The 20,174-nt window shown below is 55.0% G+C and overlaps 9 non-coding genes across 9 annotated transcripts; 6 read left to right on the forward strand and 3 right to left on the reverse strand.

The window, feature by feature from the left end:
* Window positions 1–277: 277 nt before the first annotated feature.
* Window positions 278–360, reverse strand: TRNAL-CAG (transfer RNA leucine (anticodon CAG)). The gene has a single exon. It is a non-coding gene; the product is annotated as a tRNA-Leu (tRNA).
* Window positions 361–931: 571 nt separating this feature from the next.
* On the forward strand, window positions 932–1,003 carry TRNAD-GUC (transfer RNA aspartic acid (anticodon GUC)). Its single transcript has one exon. It is a non-coding gene; the product is annotated as a tRNA-Asp (tRNA).
* An 844-nt stretch (window positions 1,004–1,847) lies between these two features.
* TRNAG-UCC (transfer RNA glycine (anticodon UCC)) lies at window positions 1,848–1,919 on the forward strand. Its single transcript has one exon. It is a non-coding gene; the product is annotated as a tRNA-Gly (tRNA).
* Window positions 1,920–2,201: 282 nt separating this feature from the next.
* TRNAE-CUC (transfer RNA glutamic acid (anticodon CUC)) lies at window positions 2,202–2,273 on the forward strand. The gene has a single exon. It is a non-coding gene; the product is annotated as a tRNA-Glu (tRNA).
* Window positions 2,274–6,630: 4,357 nt separating this feature from the next.
* On the reverse strand, window positions 6,631–6,701 carry TRNAG-GCC (transfer RNA glycine (anticodon GCC)). The gene has a single exon. It is a non-coding gene; the product is annotated as a tRNA-Gly (tRNA).
* A 1,570-nt stretch (window positions 6,702–8,271) lies between these two features.
* On the reverse strand, window positions 8,272–8,354 carry TRNAL-CAG (transfer RNA leucine (anticodon CAG)). The gene has a single exon. It is a non-coding gene; the product is annotated as a tRNA-Leu (tRNA).
* A 571-nt stretch (window positions 8,355–8,925) lies between these two features.
* TRNAD-GUC (transfer RNA aspartic acid (anticodon GUC)) lies at window positions 8,926–8,997 on the forward strand. The gene has a single exon. It is a non-coding gene; the product is annotated as a tRNA-Asp (tRNA).
* An 838-nt stretch (window positions 8,998–9,835) lies between these two features.
* TRNAG-UCC (transfer RNA glycine (anticodon UCC)) lies at window positions 9,836–9,907 on the forward strand. The gene has a single exon. It is a non-coding gene; the product is annotated as a tRNA-Gly (tRNA).
* Window positions 9,908–10,185: 278 nt separating this feature from the next.
* TRNAE-CUC (transfer RNA glutamic acid (anticodon CUC)) lies at window positions 10,186–10,257 on the forward strand. The gene has a single exon. It is a non-coding gene; the product is annotated as a tRNA-Glu (tRNA).
* Window positions 10,258–20,174: the final 9,917 nt, after the last annotated feature.

A 20,174-nucleotide genomic window follows, 5' to 3' on the forward strand; every position in this document is an offset into this window, starting at 1 on the left:
GGACTGAAGGGCTTCCTGGTGTGGGTGCAGGTAGGAAGGGGCGTAGGAGCTGGCGGGGAGGGCGTTTGTCCGGAAAGCCCGTGGCCGGAGGGGTTCGTAGCGGGCCGTTTCTGCCAGGCCCGCGGCCGTGGCTGAGAAGGTCCCGCGTCTGAGAGGCGTGGATGTCCGGGCCGCAGTTTGGAGAGGCGGCAAGAGTGCAAGGCGCGAACGGACTGGAAGGCAGTAAAGCGCTGCCATAGGGCCGGGTGCGTTTGTCGGGCGGGCCAAAAGGCTGGCTTGTCAGGAGTGGGATTCGAACCCACGCCTCCAGGGGAGACTGCGACCTGAACGCAGCGCCTTAGACCGCTCGGCCATCCTGACGGCGGGCCTGGGCGTGCGCGTGGCCGCTCGGCTGGCTGGGACCCGACGCGACGCGCAGCCCGGTGCCCTTGGCGGGACGCGGTGCTCCGCGCCAGGCGCGCGGCCGTGTGGGGGAGCGACGGAGCGGGCGCGCGGCGGCCGACGGGGAGCAAGGCCAGACGACGCGCCTGGCTCCGCCGCGCTGGCGCCCTCGCCCAGCCCTGGCCCCGGACGGAGCCGGGCCGCGTCTTGCCAGCCCCTGCCGCCGGCCCCCACCCGCGCCTCTCCTCGCCGGCCGTGGCCAGGCGCGCACCCACCCCCTCCTCGCAGCCTTGCTTTCGGTCTCGGGCCCCCTCCTCCCGGCGCGATCCCCGCGTCGGAGGCAATAGGCAGCGCGAACTGGGAGCTTTCAGCGCCACTTGGGTCCGGGTCCCTGTCGGGTCGGGGGCTGCTGCTTTGGAGGACGCGGTTGGTGTGGCGTTGGGTCGGCTCGGGCACGTGCCGGGCGCCCGTGGTGGGCCGGGGCCGGAGGGCGGGGGGAGGCGTCGGCCGGCAGCCCGAGAGCGTCCGGGCGCGGGGGCGGTGGCCGCCGTCCTCGTTAGTATAGTGGTGAGTATCCCCGCCTGTCACGCGGGAGACCGGGGTTCGATTCCCCGACGGGGAGGCAACACGCCCCCTTTTGGTGGCTGGCGCCGCTCTCTGTCCCGCCGCCTATCTCCCAAGGACCCTGCTTGTCCGCCCTGTGCCCTCCGTCCTCCAGCGAGGCGCAGGGCCCCAGCGCGTGCCCAGCCTGCCCACCCTCGACCCCCTCCAGCCCTCCAGCCCTTCCTCGTCGCCGGGCACTCAGTCGCCACGGCCGAGCGACGGCCGCCTCTGGACACCACAAGCTCTCGATGACGTTGCGGCCCGCCCAAAGTGGCTGTCTCCGTGGGCTCCTTGCGTCGCGACGCAAGGCTGCGCAGCTATGCACAGCTGCATAGGTGCCCAGCTGCCGGGACGGGTGGGAGGCGGATGAGTGCCGTCCCCTGTCGGTGCGGGAAGTGGCCTGGCCAGGCGCCGGGTGGAGAAGGGCTTTGGCGAGCCGGGGTGCTGGAAGATGCGTGCGCCGGGGGCGGGGGCGGGCCGCGGCGTGGAGCCGAGGGACCTGGAGCAGCAAGGCAGCGAGAGCGCCACCCTGAGGCGATCGGGCGGGTGGTCTAGGGCAGCTTCGTGGGGCTGGCGCGGGTGGGGCGCCGGGGGGCCTTGGTGGCGTCTGTGACGTCACAGAGCTGCGGGCCGGCGTGGCGTCGGGGCAGGGCTGCTCCAAGCGGCGGCGGCGGCGGCTGAGGAGGAGGAGGAGGACGAGGAAGAGAAAGGGGAGCAGAAGGAGGAAGAGAAGGAGGAGGAGTCGGAAGAGAAGGAGTCGGAGGAGGAGGAGGAGGAGGAGGAGGAGGGGGAGGAGGAAGCGGCGACGAGAGTGCGCTCGGGCGAGCCCGGTGCCGGCGTCTCGGGGCGGCCCGGGCTGTGCAGCGTTGGTGGTATAGTGGTGAGCATAGCTGCCTTCCAAGCAGTTGACCCGGGTTCGATTCCCGGCCAACGCAGCGGGCTGACCTTTTGCCGCGCTGCGCGGGCGGCCGGCCGGCCGGCCGGGGCCCTGTGAGGGAGAGCTGGGAGCAGGGAGCCCGGTGGCCCTAGCGGCTCTTCTTGTGTGTGCGAGAAGCAGGCGCGCAGTGTTCTGAGGGTGCTGCGAGCAGGAAGGACGGGAGGACACGTGGATTGCCAGGGGCGGCGTGTGGCTGCACTTGGAAAGGCCGGGTCTTGGCGCCAAGGTGGCGCCGAGCGGCTGCTATGGGTCGAGCAGGAGCCGTGGTAGAGCCCGACGCTCCCTGGTGGTCTAGTGGTTAGGATTCGGCGCTCTCACCGCCGCGGCCCGGGTTCGATTCCCGGTCAGGGAAGCCTTTCTTCTTCCTCTCTACCTCACACCGTCCACATCCCACTTTTAGGCCACGCTTGCTCCGCGGCCTCGGCGTCGCGCCCTGCCCGACAACAGCCGCCCGGTGCCCTGCACCTGCAGCCCAAGCCCTGCCAGGCAACGTCCACCCTCCCTGCCCGGCCAGACCTTTTGGCCGCACTGGCGCGCGCCCACTCGAGGCCTTCGACGTCCCGTGTCTTCGTTTTCACACGCTTGCCTCAGCCCCAAACACGAATGGCCGGGGCGGCGCCTCTCCCCGCCGAGGCTGTGGCCACGAGCAAACGCCCCCGCCGGTGTTTGGACTCTCCAGCAGCACTGCTTCTCCCCCACGGCGACAGCGGCGGCGGCACCGACGGCGCTGTCACACGCGGTGCCTTCTGACAGCGCCGGATCCCCTGTGGAAAGGAGCACCGGTGGGCAGACGGGTGCTTCGCAACACCGCAGCAGGTTTCCTGAACGCCCTTGCCGGTGCCTTGGGGGTGGCTGACAGTGTGGGATGAAGGTGTTTGTGGCCGTGGTCGGTGGCCACCCCACGCGGGCTAGGGAACGGAGCAGAACGAGCCCATGGAGAGAGGGCGGCGGTGGGCCGCGTGCTGGGAGGTGCGAGGAAGGACCTGGGGTGTCTGGCTGGAGCGCGGGCAGGAGCGAGAGGTGTTGGGCTGGCGGGGACCTGGCCCGGGAGAGCGGCTGGCCGCTCAGGCAGGGGCTCAGCAGAAGCTTGGTGTGGTGGGGGCACCTGGCCCGGCACGTGTGTGCGGGTGGGTCAGATCAGGGGGCGGGGTGGGCCTGGAGTAGGAGTGAGTCTGAGGAGCGCTGGCAGAAGTGAGACTTCCGGGCAGGACATTTGACAGTCGGGCCTGGGATACAAGGGGCAGGTGGTGGGGAGAGGGGTCCGAGCCTCCGGGCTGGGGGGAAGGGCGGGGTGTGTGAACGGGCTGTGGGGCGTGGAAGATGGTGGGAGAGGACCCCTTCGCGGTGGGGTGGCGGGTGAGCGCCCCAGACTGGTGTGCTGTGCGGCAAGGTGGTCAGGCCAAGCAATGGGTTGTTACTGGGGGCGGTGGGTAGGAGGCGGGCAAGAGAACAACAGAAACGGAGCGCGCCACAGGGGCTAGGCGGGGTCCGAATCGGATGGGGGCATTCTACTGCCCCAGAGACACACATCACCTCTCATCGGGAGAAACCATCCAGTCTCAGGTGTGTGTGGTGGCGGAGGTCGGGGCAGGAGGGGTTGAGGTTGAAAGAGGCCAAGGGAGAAGTCCCGTCTGATCCAGCAATCCCACTCCTGGGTGCGTAGCCGGAAATGGCGAAACAAGAGTTCAGAAAGGCACAAGCACCTCCATGTTCACAGCGGCACTATTTGCACTAGCCAAGACGTGGAAAAAACCCAAGTGCCCGTCAACGGGTGGCCAGTACAAGAAGAGGTCGTATCTATGTACGAGCTATCACTCAGCCGTCAATAAAAAAGAATGAACTATTGCCATTTGCTGCCACAAGACTGCTCCCCGAGAATATTACGCTTCGTGAAGTATGTCCGACAGAGAAACACAAAGATACGTGGAATCTCAAAAGTACTACCACTGAATCTGTGTGCGAAACAGAAACAGGCTCACAGACCTGGAAAACACAGTGATGGTTACCCGAGGGAAAAAGGAGGGGTGGAGGGATAAATTAGGAGCTCGATGAACCGATACACAGTACTTCATATAAAGGAGATAAGCAGCAAGGATTTACAGAATAACACAGGGAATGATATTCAAAATCCTGCAATAACCTATACTGGAAATCAATCTGAAACAATATTAGACATGGAAAACAGTATCCCCTTTGCTGTACACTTGAAACTAACTCAATGTGGTTAATCAACTCTTCTTCCTAAACCACAAGTACTAGTCCTTAAAAGTAAGTAAGTAAATAAATAAATATATAAATAAATAAATAGGAGGAACTGAGCCATCAGATGATCCAGCAATCCCCGTCGTGGGTACACAGCCGCCAAAGAGAAAAACTGTTGTTTGGAGAGATCCACGCACCCCCGTGTTTGTAGCTGCGCTACGTGCCACAGCCAAGACACAGAAAAAACCCATGTGCCCATCAGCAGTCGGCTGAGAGAAAAGGATGTGGTATATATGTACTGTGGAGTATTACTCAGCCATTTCAGAAAATGAAATATTGCCATTTGCCACAATAAGGATGGTCCTAGAGACCATTACACTTGGTGAAGTAAGTCTGACAGAGAAGCACAAAGATACGTGGAATCTAAAACGTAATAGAAAAGAATGTATGTGCAAAAGAGAAACAGACTCCCAGACAGAGAAAACACACTGATGGTTACCCGAGGAGAAAGGCAGGGGTGGAGACATAAATTAGGAGCTGCGATGAACAGATACACCGTACTTCATATAAAAGACATAAGCAGGGGGCTTCCCTGGTGGCGCAGTGGTTGAGAGTCCGCCTGCCGATGCAGGGGACACGGGTTCGTGCCCCGGTCCGGGAAGATCCCACATGCCGCGGAGCGGCTGGGCCCGTGAGCCATGGCCGCTGAGCCTGCGCGTCCGGAGCCTGTGCTCCGCAACGGGAGAGGCCACAGCAGTGAGAGGCCCGCGTACTGCAAAAAAAAAAAAAAAAAAAAAAAAACACATAAGCAACAAGGATTTCCAGTATAACACAGGGAATGATATTCAATATCGTGTAGTAAGCTATCATGGAAAGCAATCTGAAACGTTATTAGACATGGGAAACAGTATCTGCTTTGCTGTGCACCTGAAACTAACTCAATATTGTTAATCAACTTTTCTTCCAAAATTACAGCTAGTCGTTCTTATAAGTAAGTAAGTAAATGAATAAATAAATATTAAATGCATAAATAAAAACAACACACTAAAGAAATAGGTGAAATAGGGGCTCTCATATGATCCAGCAATCCCCATCGCGGGTACACATCGGCAGAGGAGAGAAACTGTCATTTGAAGAGATCCATGCACCCCCATGTTCACGGCAGCACTACGGGCCACAGCCAAGACATGGACAAAACCCAAGTGCCCATCAGCCGATGGCTGGCACGGGAAGACGTGATATATATGTACTGTGGAATATTACTCAGCCATACAAAAGAGTGAGATACTGCCATTTGCACCAAGAAGGAGGGACCTAGAGTATATTACACTTAGCGACGTAAGTCAGGCAGAGAAGCACAAAGATACGGGGACTCTAAAGCGTACTACAAACGAACGTATGTGCCAAAGAGAGAGACACACAGACATAGAAAACACACTGTTCGTTACCCAAGGGGAAAGTGTAGGGCAGGGGAAATTCCGGAGCTGTGATTAACAGAGAGGAAATACTATACATAAAGCACACAAGCAACAAGGATTTACCGTACAGCACAGGGAACTGTATTCATGTGTCGTGATAACGTATAACGGAAAATAACCTGGAAAAGGACATATAACTGAATCACTTTGCTGTACACCTGAAAGTAACACAATGTTTAAACCAACCATACTGCTACGAAATGGAGAAGAAGACGAAGGGGAAAACAAGAGGGCAACGGGACAGAGGCAAGGGCAGGATCCTTGACAACGTAGGATTTGGAAAGGATCGGGGGGAAAAGTGGCGAGATAGGAGGTGGGAGGGGGGTGTTTGTGGGAATAGGCAGGAGGCTGAGGTGGTGGTGCTGGGGGTGCTGTCCCGAGGGCTGATGCTGTTGGTGGGAGCAGAGGTTCAGGGGAGGGGGTGGTGTTTGTCGTGCTGATGGTGCTGGTGGCAGTAGCGGTGGAGGAGCGGGCCGGTGTTGGAAACGTGTTTCTGTTGAGGGTCAAAACGTGAATCTAGAGTGTAGTCTGCGATGATAGTGTGGACTTCTTTGGAACTCCTCGTGCAAGTGAGCGCTTTTGGGACTCTCTAGGAAACTGGGATGTATCGCTCCCAGAGGTGGCGACTTGCTTGCTGCTGGTTGTGCAAAGATAGTATAATTTTCGGAGTGGGGGCAGAGTGAGGCAGAGAGCTTGGACACGTGGCGAAAGGTGAAGAGGTTGGGCTGTGCGGGTGCCAGTGTGGGGTGTTCCTTACGGTGACAAGCGGGACACAAACGGGGTCGGGGTCAGGAAGAGAACAAGGACAAGGAAGGGGTCTGGGCGAAAGGGTGGCTGAGCCCGCGAGGTGTCAGGTCCTGGAGGCCTGGCTCCCGGGTGTGTGTGGGGTGGGGGCGTCTGCGTGGGAAGGACAGGGGCCGGGAAGGTACGGTGGTGAGCGAGCTGTTGCAGGACCGGTGCCTTGAGTGTGGCAGCTGGGAAACCCAGCTCCGCTTTGGGGCTGCGGGCACCAAAAGGGGACGCTGCGTCTGCATGGGCCGGGAATCGAACCCGGGTCTCCCGCGTGGCAGGCGAGAATTCTACCACTGAACCACCCATGCACCGATGGCCGCCGGCGCCCGCCGCTGCCCCAGCGGCGCCCAACGCTGCCCCAGCGGCGCTCGCCGCCAACCGCCGGACCCTGGTCACTGCTCGCCGCGTGGGCATGGGCTCCATTTGAGCAGGAGGCCGACGGGCCACCTGAATGAGAGGCTCCGGGCACTCTGGCGACCCCAGGGCGCGAGGCGGTCGGAAGCACCGAAGGATGGAGGGACGCAGGCGGGCTCGGCCCGTCCCGCGCTCTCTCTGCCGTTCACGGAGCTGCGAGACTGTCGGTGTCGCCAGAGGAAGCCAGGAGGCGAACCGGCCTGGCCCGCGCCCGAATCCCAGTCAGGGCAGGCGAGGCGTGGCCGAGGCGGCTGAGCAGCGACGTTCCTCTCAGCCGCCGCCCGTCCCCGACGCACAGTCCCTCTGGCGGCTGGCTTTCTTGCTGGTGCGGGACGTGCGAGGGCGGGCTGGGGCAGGGATCGGAGCTCGGGGCTGTGCAGGGACCGCGAGCGAAGGAGATGGACACCGGGCACCGCCGCCGCCGTCGCCGAGTGGCTCTCAGGCCAAAACACCAAAGGTGTCCGAGCCTCGCTTCTGCGCTCTGGCGCCCCCACGCCCTCTCCCGAGGGGTCCCGCTCTGCTGCGTTGGTTGTGAGGAGAAGCACTTTGGCAGACTGGCTGCTGGTTCGCGGACAGCCCGGTGACGGAAGGAGCGCCCAGGGTGTGGTTTGGTCCGGCCGGAGCAGCGGCTTCCCCGAGGGACTTGCACTGTGGCGCCGAGGTGGGTGGCTCGTGCTGGGGGCAGGACGTCAGTGGTGGGTGACAGGGCATCCAGGGCTTCCGCTCACTACGCACTGGAGCACCGTTGCCGGGAGCGACTCCTGCGCCAGGCCCCGTGCTGGGAGGTCCCCCTGTTGGCTGACCCAAGGCGAAAAAGCACCGAGGGCACGCACCACAGGCAGGCAGGACGCTGTCGGCGGCCACCTCGCTGTGGCTGTGGAGGGAATGGAATGGGCAGGCCGCCCGTTGGGTCTGGCGGGAAGGACAGGATGTTGGAAAGAGGGAGAGCTGCTGCTGGCGGAAGTGGAAGGAAGTCTGTGAGAACGAGTCCGCTGTTCACCAGGCAGAAGTCGGAGGGCGGGCGAGGCGTGGAGGGCTTTCCACACGCGGCCGTTCTGCGTGTGGCGGTGGGGGCGGGGTGTCGTGAGGGAGTGGGAGTGGCGGGGAGGGGCGAAGGCAGGCAGGCAGGTAGGAAGACCAGCAGCAGCAGCAGCAGCCGCCAGCAGGTGAGGAAAGATGTGCTGCGAAAGACTGAAGGGCTTCCCGGTGTGGGTGCAGGTAGGAGGGGGCGTAGGAGCTGGCGGGGAGGGCGTTTGTCCGGAAAGCCCGTGGCCGGAGGGTTCGTAGCGGGCCGTTTCTGCCAGGCCCGCGGCCGTGGCTGAGAAGGTCCCGCGTCTGAGAGGCGTGGATGTCCGGGCCGCAGTTTGGAGAGGCGGCAAGAGTGCAAGGCGCGAACGGACTGGAAGGCAGTAAAGCGCTGCCATAGGGCCGGGTGCGTTTGTCGGGCGGGCCAAAAGGCTGGCTTGTCAGGAGTGGGATTCGAACCCACGCCTCCAGGGGAGACTGCGACCTGAACGCAGCGCCTTAGACCGCTCGGCCATCCTGACGGCGGGCCTGGGCGTGCGCGTGGCCGCTCGGCTGGCTGGGACCCGACGCGACGCGCAGCCCGGTGCCCTTGGCGGGACGCGGTGCTCCGCGCCAGGCGCGCGGCCGTGTGGGGGAGCGACGGAGCGGGCGCGCGGCGGCCGACGGGGAGCAAGGCCAGACGACGCGCCTGGCTCCGCCGCGCTGGCGCCCTCGCCCAGCCCTGGCCCCGGACGGAGCCGGGCCGCGTCTTGCCAGCCCCTGCCGCCGGCCCCCACCTGCGCCTCTCCTCGCCGGCCGTGGCCAGGCGCGCACCCACCCCCTCCTCGCAGCCTTGCTTTCGGTCTCGGGCCCCCTCCTCCCGGCGCGATCCCCGCGTCGGAGGCAATAGGCAGCGCGCACTGGGAGCTTTCAGCGCCACTTGGGTCCGGGTCCCTGTCGGGTCGGGGGCTGCTGCTTTGGAGGACGCGGTTGGTGTGGCGTTGGGTCGGCTCGGGCACGTGCCGGGCGCCCGTGGTGGGCCGGGGCCGGAGGGCGGGGGGAGGCGTCGGCCGGCAGCCCGAGAGCGTCCGGGCGCGGGGCCGGTGGCCGCCGTCCTCGTTAGTATAGTGGTGAGTATCCCCGCCTGTCACGCGGGAGACCGGGGTTCGATTCCCCGACGGGGAGGCAACACGCCCCCTTTTGGTGGCTGGCGCCGCTCTCTGTCCCGCCGCCTATCTCCCAAGGACCCTGCTTGTCCGCCCTGTGCCCTCCGTCCTCCAGCGAGGCGCAGGGCCCCAGCGCGTGCCCAGCCTGCCCACCCTCGACCCCCTCCAGCCCTCCAGCCCTTCCTCGTCGCCGGGCACTCAGTCGCCACGGCCGAGCGACGGCCTCCTCTGGACACCACAAGCTCTCGATGACGTTGCGGCCCGCCCAAAGTGGCTGTCTCCGTGGGCTCCTTGCGTCGCGACGCAAGGCTGCGCAGCTATGCACAGCTGCATAGGTGCCCAGCTGCCGGGACGGGTGGGAGGCGGATGAGTGCCGTCCCCTGTCGGTGCGGGAAGTGGCCTGGCCAGGCGCCGGGTGGAGAAGGGCTTTGGCGAGCCGGGGTGCTGGAAGATGCGTGCGCCGGGGGCGGGGGCGGGCCGCGGCGTGGAGCCGAGGGACCTGGAGCAGCAAGGCAGCGAGAGCGCCACCCTGAGGCGATCGGGCGGGTGGTCTAGGGCAGCTTCGTGGGGCTGGCGCGGGTGGGGCGCCGGGGGGCCTTGGTGGCGTCTGTGACGTCACAGAGCTGCGGGCCGGCGTGGCGTCGGGGCAGGGCTGCTCCAAGCGGCGGCGGCGGCGGCTGAGGAGGAGGAGGAGGACGAGGAAGAGAAAGGGGAGCAGAAGGAAGAAGAGAAGGAGGAGGAGTCGGAAGAGAAGGAGTCGGAGGAGGAGGAGGAGGAGGAGGGGGAGGAGGAAGCGGCGACGAGAGTGCGCTCGGGCGAGCCCGGTGCCGGCGTCTCGGGGCGGCCCGGGCTGTGCAGCGTTGGTGGTATAGTGGTGAGCATAGCTGCCTTCCAAGCAGTTGACCCGGGTTCGATTCCCGGCCAACGCAGCGGGCTGACCTTTTGCCGCGCTGCGCGGGCGGCCGGCCGGCCGGGGCCCTGTGAGGGAGAGCTGGGAGCAGGGAGCCCGGTGGCCCTAGCGGCTCTTCTTGTGTGTGCGAGAAGCAGGCGCGCAGTGTTCTGAGGGTGCTGCGAGCAGGAAGGACGGGAGGACACGTGGATTGCCAGGGGCGGCGTGTGGCTGCACTTGGAAAGGCCGGGTCTTGGCGCCAAGGTGGCGCCGAGCGGCTGCTATGGGTCGAGCAGGAGCCGTGGTAGAGCCCGACGCTCCCTGGTGGTCTAGTGGTTAGGATTCGGCGCTCTCACCGCCGCGGCCCGGGTTCGATTCCCGGTCAGGGAAGCCTTTCTTCTTCCTCTCTACCTCACACCGTCCACATCCCACTTTTAGGCCACGCTTGCTCCGCGGCCTCGGCGTCGCGCCCTGCCCGACAACAGCCGCCCGGTGCCCTGCACCTGCAGCCCAAGCCCTGCCAGGCAACGTCCACCCTCCCTGCCCGGCCAGACCTTTTGGCCGCACTGGCGCGCGCCCACTCGAGGCCTTCGACGTCCCGTGTCTTCGTTTTCGGACGCTTGCCTCAGCCCCAAACACGAGTGGCCGGGGCGGCGCCTCTCCCCGCCGAGGCTGTGGCCACGAGCAAACGCCCCCGCCTGTGTTTGGACTCTCTAGCACCACTGCCTCCCCCACGACGCCCCTCACGTCTGACCACCCACCCCTTCTTTCCTCGTGAGGTGCTGGTGCTGTTGGTGCTGTTTGTGGTAAAGGTGGGGGTGGTGGGCCGGGGGTGGCCGTGTTGAGTGCCCGCAGCGGCGGCGCCCGCGAGCGGGAGAAGGATGTATCTACATCTCCAAGTCGGCCCAGTTGCAGGGACTCGCCTCCCTTATCTGTCTCTTACGCCAGTAACCGCTCCGGGCAGCTTCCCCGTTGCGTGCCATCTCCTGGGCTGCATGTGAGTCCCGTTTGCCGGTGGTGTGCTCCTAGGGCGTCCTGGTCTTGTGCGGGGCCCGGGAGCAGAGAGGCGGACTAATCACCCGGGGAGCAGAGATGTGAAAATGAATCTGGACACGTGCCAGTAGTTACACCACCGGGCAGCGGAAGTGAGAGAGCAGGCAGGTACCGCAGGCCAAACTTAGCCAAGCAGGTGGGAGGCTGTGGAGGCAGATGCCTGACAGGGTGGACTACCAGCCATCATCTTGTTCCAGTTGCATGACTGGAATAAGTCATGCTTATTCCTATTCAATGCTCTCAATCCTATCACAGGGAGGCAGAATATTACCGAGAATACCTCCCTCCCCCACCCCCCAACCAAACACACATATGCCTCTCACGTAGATATGACTTCTAATAATTTCCCATTCCGCCTTACCATCTGTGTACCCAGAATGCACCATCCTTCTCTCCACCCCTGCACCTGTCTTCTGATGATGCTCTCATAGTAAATCGCAGACCTCATTTTTTTTAGGCCAGATGGCTGCACCATTGCAGTAATTTCATTTGTTAAGGATACGTTCACATAACCTCCTTTTACACTCTGGCCTTGACTTTTGTTCTCCTCTTTTCCACCCGGCCTCTCTTTCCAGCACAGCTCCCCACCTTTTTCACACCACTCTGTCTTTTCTTTGTCACCATCCTTCCTTACCAGGAAATGGCATTCTCCTTGGTGCTGAGATTTATCTATTTATCAGTTTCCAGCTCCTGTCATTTCTGTTTAATATTTTCCTTGACAGTTACCTTTCTATGCAGGTGGAAGTTTCTGCGTTCAGTTCTCCTTCTAGACTCTTCTAGCTGCTATTTTTTTTCCTTTTTTTTTAAATAGGACTTTGATCATCTGACTCTTCTTAAAAATTTTTAAGAAAAAAAAAAAGGAAGCCTCTCCACTCTGTGGACCCAGACTTTCTCTATGCCTCTTGCACTTCTAGCAAATCTTGTCTATGGAATTTTTACAAAAGCCTTTTGAATCAAATCAACTTTTTCCCTGGAGGAAGTGACGTCTTCCATTTGTATCTGCTTTACCTCCTAGCTAGGAAATGACATCGTATTATTTTTCATTTTATGAATATCATTTCTGATCTGGTTTTACACATAGCAGAATCAACATGTTTTTCTAGAAAAACTGACCATATGATTATATAGGTAAATTAACACCCAATTAATAATTAATTGATATTAATATAAATTAATTACATTAATAGTAATATATTAAGTGCTTTTTTCGTTATGTAATTAATTATATGATAAATGTGATAATACTAATACGTTAATATTATAACACTAATGATTATTAAGTAATTAATAATAAGTAGGCTTTTTCAGACCTTAAGTAAGTGTAATTGACACTCTGGTTTTCTCAACTGAGGAACTTCTGGATGGCAGGAGCCACCAGTAGAAATGCCAGAGTGTCTGGTAAAATTGCCCAGTCTGCGCAGAACTCTGAATGGTTAACTGCTTTTAGAATTCCAAAGAATCCGGGGTAACTACGTTCATTACTAAAACTGATTTTCTTGATTCAAAGTAACTTGCAGGTGGGTTTCATGTTTCAGAATAAAAAATTATAGTGATACTCATTAAAAACTAGTGATTCTCTATGGCGAGCCATGGCCCATCAGCAATATTTTTGTATCACTACGTGTTAATAGGAGTAGCATTGGCGGGGAGTATTCAACCTACAGTCTCTCAGGTCCCCAGATGTTGCTCTGCCTCCAGTTGGTGTATTTGGTACTCCTTGAGAATCATTCAGGGAGAGCTTCGGAGCTCACTGCCATATTGAACTTATGTCTTTGAATAAACCCAGCATCTGGGTTTAAAATTCAGAATGAGGCAATGAAACTGGGCTTCAAAGACGTTTACTGAAATTCGGACACCAGGCTGACTTCCCAAGCAGGGATCATTAGTTCAAATTAGCAGCGAACTATTTGCCCAAAACCCACCCCCGCTCCATTCTCCGTTCCCTCAAGCCATTCTCACTTCCATCAAGTAGTGAATTGTTTTACTCGTGTCTCTGTCTCAACTTTGGGAGAAAGAGGCAGTCGCTTCCTGCTGGAATTGGGAAGAAAGGAAGTAAGGATCCTAGTGTCACATGCAGGGATGATTTCTTGTTTTAGTTTTTAGAATCACACAAGTCAGACCTACTTGCAATGTGAAAGTGAAGAAGTGGAAATCTTAGCAGAGGGACGTGGTGTTTGATTAAAGATCTGTGAATATAACCTGCAAGGATGACTATGCTGCCTTGGCTTCTGTGGTGCAAGTGGTTAGTGTGTTAGGCTATTAGGTGTAAAGGTCATTGGTTCTAATCCCACTCCTGGACGTTTGTAACTTTTTAAATTTTTTGAGGTAACGTTGGTTTCTGGGAGGAGAGAGTATTAGGGAATAATTGCTTAACGGATATGGAGTTTTATTTTGGATGATGAAAATGTTTTGGACTAGATAGGGGTGGTGGTTGTGTAACCTTGAGAATGTATTGAATGCCACTGAATTGTTCACTTTAAAATGGTTAATTTTATGTTATGTGAATTTCACTTAAAAAAAATTCAATGTGGTCCCTGATGTCCAATGCTCAGCAGGTTTAACTGTAAATCAATATATTGTTGGTTCACGCGCTCCCAGGGAAGTGTGTTTTAGCCTACTGTTGCCCAGCCCTGCTGTTTCTCTGCCAGAAGGGACTTTTTCTTTCTTAATTCATCCCTCTTATGCAACCAGATGAAAGCATCTTTGCACTACATCCAGGTAGGGCGGAAGCAAAAATGCTCTGAAAAAGCAGTTATCCTAAACTAAAGCCCAACCAAAGCAATTCTCTCTGTGTGTGCTCAGTATAATGGTGTCACCATCTGATGGTTACTTTTATGTGTCAACTTGACTGAGCCATGGGTTGCCCAGATATTTGGTCAAATGTTATTTCAAGTGTTTCTGTGACGATGCTTTTGCATGGGATTAACGTTTCAATCAGAAGACTGAGTAAAGCAGACTGCTCTCCCTAATGTGGGTGGGCCTCATCCAATCTGCTGGATGACCGAATAGAACAAAAAGACTGTCCTCCCCCTAGTAAGAAAGAACTCATCCTGCCTAACTGCGTTCAAACTGGGAATTGGGGTTTTCCTGCCTTCAGACTTGGACTGGAACATCAGCTCTTCCTTGGTCTGGAGCCTGCTGGCCTTGAATCAGCTCTCCTGGTTCTCAGGCCTTCAGACTCCACCTAGAACCAAACCATCAGCTTTCCTGGGTGTCTAGCTTGCCAACTCACACTGCAGATCCATAACCACATGAGCTAATTCTTTATAATCTCTCTCTCTAGATATAGATAGAGATAGAGATATAAATATAGATGTTACAGATATAGATAGATACAGATCCCCTAATGGTTCTGTTTCTAGGAGATCCTGAATAACACACCATCCATCCAGTCTAACATCCAAGAAACTTTACAGGCCCCCTTTTCTCCCTCCTAACTTCTAGTAGGCAATCTGAGTGTTCCTCAAGTTAAAGGAATCTTTTTTAAAAATTGGAAACATGATACTGAATACAATTTTGTGTGTGTGTGTGTGTGTGACATGCGGGCCTCTCACTGTTGTGGCCTCTCCCGTTGCGGAGCACAGGTCCCGGACGCGCAGGCTCAGCAGCCATGGCTCACAGGCCCAGCCACTCCGCAGCATGTGGGATCTTCCCGGACCGGGGCACGAACCCGTGTCCCCTGCATCGGCAGGCAGACTCTCAACCACTGCGCCACCAGGGAAGCCCTGAATACAATTTTAAGAGGGAAATGCACACCCATTAGCCCCGTACCTTCAAACTACCTGGCAACTGCTTGAGCTTCTGAGGTGAAAACACTCCCCAAAGAACTTGACATTGTCCTCACTGGAGGGGAAGCCACAGAGGATGAAACAGAAAGGACTTGATGCTTAATGGATACAGTGGGTAGGAAAGGTTCTGAGCTTATTTCCAAGGGTGCTGTGATTCACTAGGGGTGGGACCCGGGAAAAGGTTCCTGGTGGGGGGAGTGGAGAAAGATGACTCAATTTAGGAAAGAAGGACCTTAGATCCAAGTGGTCAGGGCAAGGAGCTGATAGCTTGTTACATGGGTGGGCCTGGAAAGCCACAGAAGTCAGTGTGCCCTAATATCTGCAGCTGTGGGAATGAGTACAAATGGAGGGCCACATACCATATGTTTAAATATTTTAAACTTATAAATTAAGTTAATAAAGAGTAAAATAAAATAAGATCTTTCTTCCTACCTTGACAAAAATACCTTCTGAAGGATCTGTGAGGCCAGTTTTACATTTAGAATTATGGGACTCCTCACACTTCTGTGCCTAAGCATGGTGGCACAGGGAGGACCCTCTATCAACTCTAGCTCCTTTCTGCACTGAAAGGGCACCTCACCTCCCTTGTCCAAGTTCTGTTCAAACCCCTGCAAACAGCCTTCCTTTGGCCACCTGTGGATCCTTGCCTGTATGCACTGGAGGCCTAATCCACCTCAGCAGTACTGATGGGAGAAGAAGCCTAATCAGAATTCAGGCATTTGTGCAGGTCATTCCCAGGTCACAAATAACAGCACAGCCAAGAAGAAGGGTGCAGCTCCAGGTGGGCGTTTCCCATTGACCCTGAATGTTTCTCCCTCTGCACTGGGGAGAGGTAAATTTGGAGAAGATCAGGAATATTGTCCTTTTAGGGGAAGGGAGGGCAAAAAGGGACATGTTTTCCTCAGTCAAACATGGGGAAACTACAGAAGGGAGAGAGGCACACAAATTTTAGGAATGGAAGGAAGGAAGGTAGTGTGGGAGGGAGGGAAGGAAGAAGGAAGAAAGAAAGTAGGAAGGAAAGAAGAGAAACCCTTGTGGTCAGAGAGTCAGTGACAAAAATGCTGTAGGAAAAATTATCCTCTTCCTGCCTGGCTTGACTTGTCACAATCTTTCTTCCAACTTTTCTGCCACTAAAGTCCCCTTCCACCCTTTGACCCAGGTGGCAATCACTGCACCACCACCACACACACCACTTCAAAACATTCTTCAGACATCCCTGAAAGTTTTCTCATACATATCTGAATCATTCCTAAGATATTTTTCCACAAGGTGCTGACTGCAGCCTCCTGACCCTGTTTCCTGGTAGTCTAGTTGCTAGGATTTGACCGCCGCAGCCCAAGTTCGATTTCCAGTCAGGGAACGGCTGTTTTTTCTTTCTGGTCACCTATATTCTATTGCTGTTGAGACTCCCACTGCCTCTGCCACAGCAAAGCCTTGCTTGCGTGCAATCTTTGAGATACGCAAGTGACCGCGTGGCTCCTGATTTTTGCCCGCCAGTGCCGAACTCGGAGATCCTCAGATTAAGGGGCGGCACACGAAGTCTTCGTGCCTCTCAAACGTCTCCAGGTTATCCTGAAGGCAACTTTGAGAATTGCGGGACGACGTCTCTTGAGAGCCAAGGAAGGACTGTTGTCATGTAACTTGCCATTTTAATAATATCATCCTTGATCTTTTTTTTTTTTAATTTATTTTTGGCTGCGTTGGGTCTTGGTTGCTGCGTGCGGGCTTTCTCTAGTTGCGGTGAGCGGGGGCTACTCCTGATTGCGGTGTGCGGGCTTCTCACTGCGGTGGCTTCTCTTGTTGCGGAGCACGGGCTCTAGGCGCGCGGGCTTCAGTAGTTGTGGCTCGCAGGCTCAGTAGTTGTGGCTTGTGGGCTCTAGAGCACAGGCTCAGTAGTTGTGGCGCACGGGCTTAGTGGCTCTGCGGCATGTGGGATCTTCCCGGACCAGGGCTTGAACCCGTGTCCCCTGCATTGGCAGGCGGATTCTTCCGCTGCGCTACCAGGGAAGCCCATCCTTGATCTTTTTATTACAGTTCCTGCCTTACAGATAAAGTTAACTAACCGATTATTATGTAGAAATGTGTTCTCATTGTTACAAAATATCAAATGGATGAAGTGTGGTTTTCTATGACTAAAATACGTAAAGAAGCATAATAGATGTTTTCAACTAACTAATGGGGCGACTGGGAATATCCGGCTGCAGCCACCAGCAGAAACAGCAGTGGACCTGATAAAGTTACCTGGGCTGTCTACATTTCTGAATGTAACTGCTCTTAGGGTTTCAATGAACTGGCTGGGGCGGGGGGTGCAGGGGGATTACATCCATTACTAAAACTGTGCCTATGCCAATCAAGCCTTAATAGATTTATAAACCATTTGCAATAACTCACTCATTTCATGTAGAAATTACTTATATTGCACGGTTAGGGTGGGTGACAACAAGCCACAGAAATCAGTAATTCCCAGTGTGGTGAGGCAAATGTAAGCAAGTTCGAATCTGCACAGAGGAATTTTTCATTTTTCACAGTCACCTTGTTCCCTTCGTAAATATAAACCTCAAGACCGGATGACTTGGGGTGCAGGCAAGCAAGCCTTGGTAAAGACTCAGGCATTGAAGCCGCAGCAGCCATAGCAACAATAGAATGTGGGTGATCAGAAACAGAACTAGCTTTCCTGACCGGGAATCGAGTCCGGGCTGTGGCGGTAAAAGTGCCAAGTCCTAACCACTAGACCACCAGGGAAGGGCACTAAAAAGGACAGACAGCACCTTCTAGAAAAAGATCTTGGGAATGATTCAAACAACCGTTAGAAACTTTTAGGGAGGCCTGAAACATGTCCCTGAAATTTGAAATAATTTTATCTTTGACCGAGCGTTTTGTAACTGGAGTCCGATGGAACAATGGAGCCTGCTGGATAAGCAGATACCAGCAACATTCTTACCTGCCTTCCTTGTCACCCATTGGTATATAGCACTTGCTATGCTTGATGAACACAGAATTCCGGATGGACCCACTATGCAGTGGGTCCTAAGATGAGTAGTATAAGGTAAGTACATCGCCTCTTACTAAGAGGTTACTCATCCTAAGATGAGTAAACCTAAGATGAGTAGAATAAGGTAAGTACATTGCCTCTATGACTGAATAGGCTGACCTGCTTGCCTCAGAGGCCGCACTTCCCCTTCAAAGCAGAACTTGCTTCAGACGCAAAAAGGGAGTGACATTCTAAGAAAAACAAACGACCAGGGAATCCTATCATATCACTTCCCTGAATTAGCCAACCACTTATGCTGAAAACGATGACATAGAAGGAAGGAGAAAGACAGAACAACCCATAGTTCCTTTTCCTTTCAGTCCTTACTTATCAGCAAGCCAAAGATAGAAAATGTTGGTAGTATGTGTGTATCAAGAAGTAAAGTACAAGCAGCTGAGTTAGTCCTGTGCAGCATTTCCACTGTTCTGGTAGGGACAAAAATTCATGTGCCCATAGGAGCTATGAAATACGGATTGTGTCGTTTCAGTGATTCAGCATATGAATTAAATGCTTTTATATTTTCATTGTCAAATAAAAACAAATCTAGACTTAGATAATGAAAGACTTTTCAAAAAAACCATTGCAATAGGGAGAATGTTCCAATCTCAGAAATCTGCAAGCATCTCAAAATCAAACAGAAAAAGGTGTTTCTTGCAATAGGTATCTGAAATGGGGGGTGGCAGTCTTGTGGGGCTGAGCCCTTAACCTGTGGAGTCTGTGCTAACCACAGGTTAGATAGTATCAGAATTCAGTTGAATTTAGGACACCCAGCTGGTATCAGAGAACTGGTCAGTGGGGAAAAACCCACACATCTCTGTGTAGAGGAATAGAGGTTGTTGTGTTCAAATACTTTTATCCCAGCAGCTCAGAAACCATCCTTGCACATTTTAAAATGTGGGTAAGGAGGGAGGGGTAAGCAGAGCTTCCCAGAAACTTTTAAGGGGAAGTTGAGGAATCAATGGAGAGTGAATAGATGGCATGATCAGAGCAGTTTCCCGGGAAATGTGTCTCCCTTTGGCCAGCTGATTCTCAGGATAAGCTGCTGAAAGGGACATATTCTGCATTTTAGTGCTTGTTCAATCTCAGGGGCAATCCAAAGTTTAAGGGCCTGTGGGGAGTAGAGAAGCCTGACTAAAGTTAGGTCAAGATAAAGCAGAGGATAAGAAATGGGCAATAGTGAGAACTTGGTCAACATTTAAAACTGGCATTGCACAATACAAAGATAACAAGTAAAGTTCATGCTATTTAAATTCTTAACTTTTCTTTACATAGAATGACATTAAATAGCAAATAAAAAACACCATAACAAGTCGAGAGAGAGAGAGAGACCACAGAAAAAAAAGGAAGAAGTGTTATATTTCACTACCTTGAACAGCACTTTTCTTGCTGTTTTCTGAACAGGGGACTCACATTTTCATTTTACACTGGGCCCCATAATTTTGATCCTGGTACCAGAAGGTAAGATGGGTTTCCTGGTATACATTTGTATTTTAGTTATTAAGACTTTCTTCCTCAAACTTCCCAGCTGGAGTTTGTCTTGCTTTTGTTATCCATTTTGTTTCCTCCTTAATACTAAGCTTCTGATACTGTGACATCAACATTTCCATTGTTCTGGGCCTCGATCAAAGCAGCCAAAGAACGCCCACGCTGCGCCTCCCGTTCAAGCGTCCAGCTGGCCCCTGTGCCCAATGGATTGCTTTTTGATTTTCTTTGCATTTCGGGTAGAAGTCCACGGCTTCTTCCTAGTCCGTTCTTTGCGATCACCTCATTCCCCTTTGCTCAGGCAGGAGCTGAACAGGGCTTGCATCTCGCCAGAGCACGTGGTTGGATTTTCCCTGACCGTTGCTTCCACTAGGCCACACCTAGCCTCTGCTCCTCCCAGACCACAGCAGTGCAGCCTCCTCATTCTATGACCACCTACCACAACCCTGCGGGGAGCAAATGGGTTTGGGTGGGGGAGGGGTGGAGAGCCGACAGTGTTTCCGGCATTTCCACCATGTGCCACTTCTATGTTGGTCTCTCACTCTCTCCTTTCTGGAGGGGACTGGATGCTGCTGGTAGCCTGGGAGCTAACTGGACCAGAGCAATCAATGTCTGGAGCTAGCTGGACCCAGGGTAGACCCAGGCAGTTGAAGGAGATAACCAACTTTGATGAAACGCCCCATATCCTTCCTCATTAGTATAGTAGTGATTATTATCATCTGTCATGGAGATTAGGATTTGATTTCCCAAATATTTAATTAATTTTGTGACCACATCACATTTGTTTATTCATTTTATTTCCTGGCCTACAAGTAAAATTAACCAGTTAGTTACTATACAAAAATACATTCTTATTTTACAAGAAATACAAATGGATGACATCCCTGATTTTGCAAGCTCAGTAAGTGTATTGAGTGGCTCTGGATTTCCCTATGAGGCACCTGGTGACAGCC

Source organism: Orcinus orca, chromosome 1, assembly GCF_937001465.1.
Source record: "Orcinus orca chromosome 1, mOrcOrc1.1, whole genome shotgun sequence".
In the NCBI taxonomy this organism is placed as follows: domain Eukaryota; kingdom Metazoa; phylum Chordata; class Mammalia; order Artiodactyla; family Delphinidae; genus Orcinus; species Orcinus orca.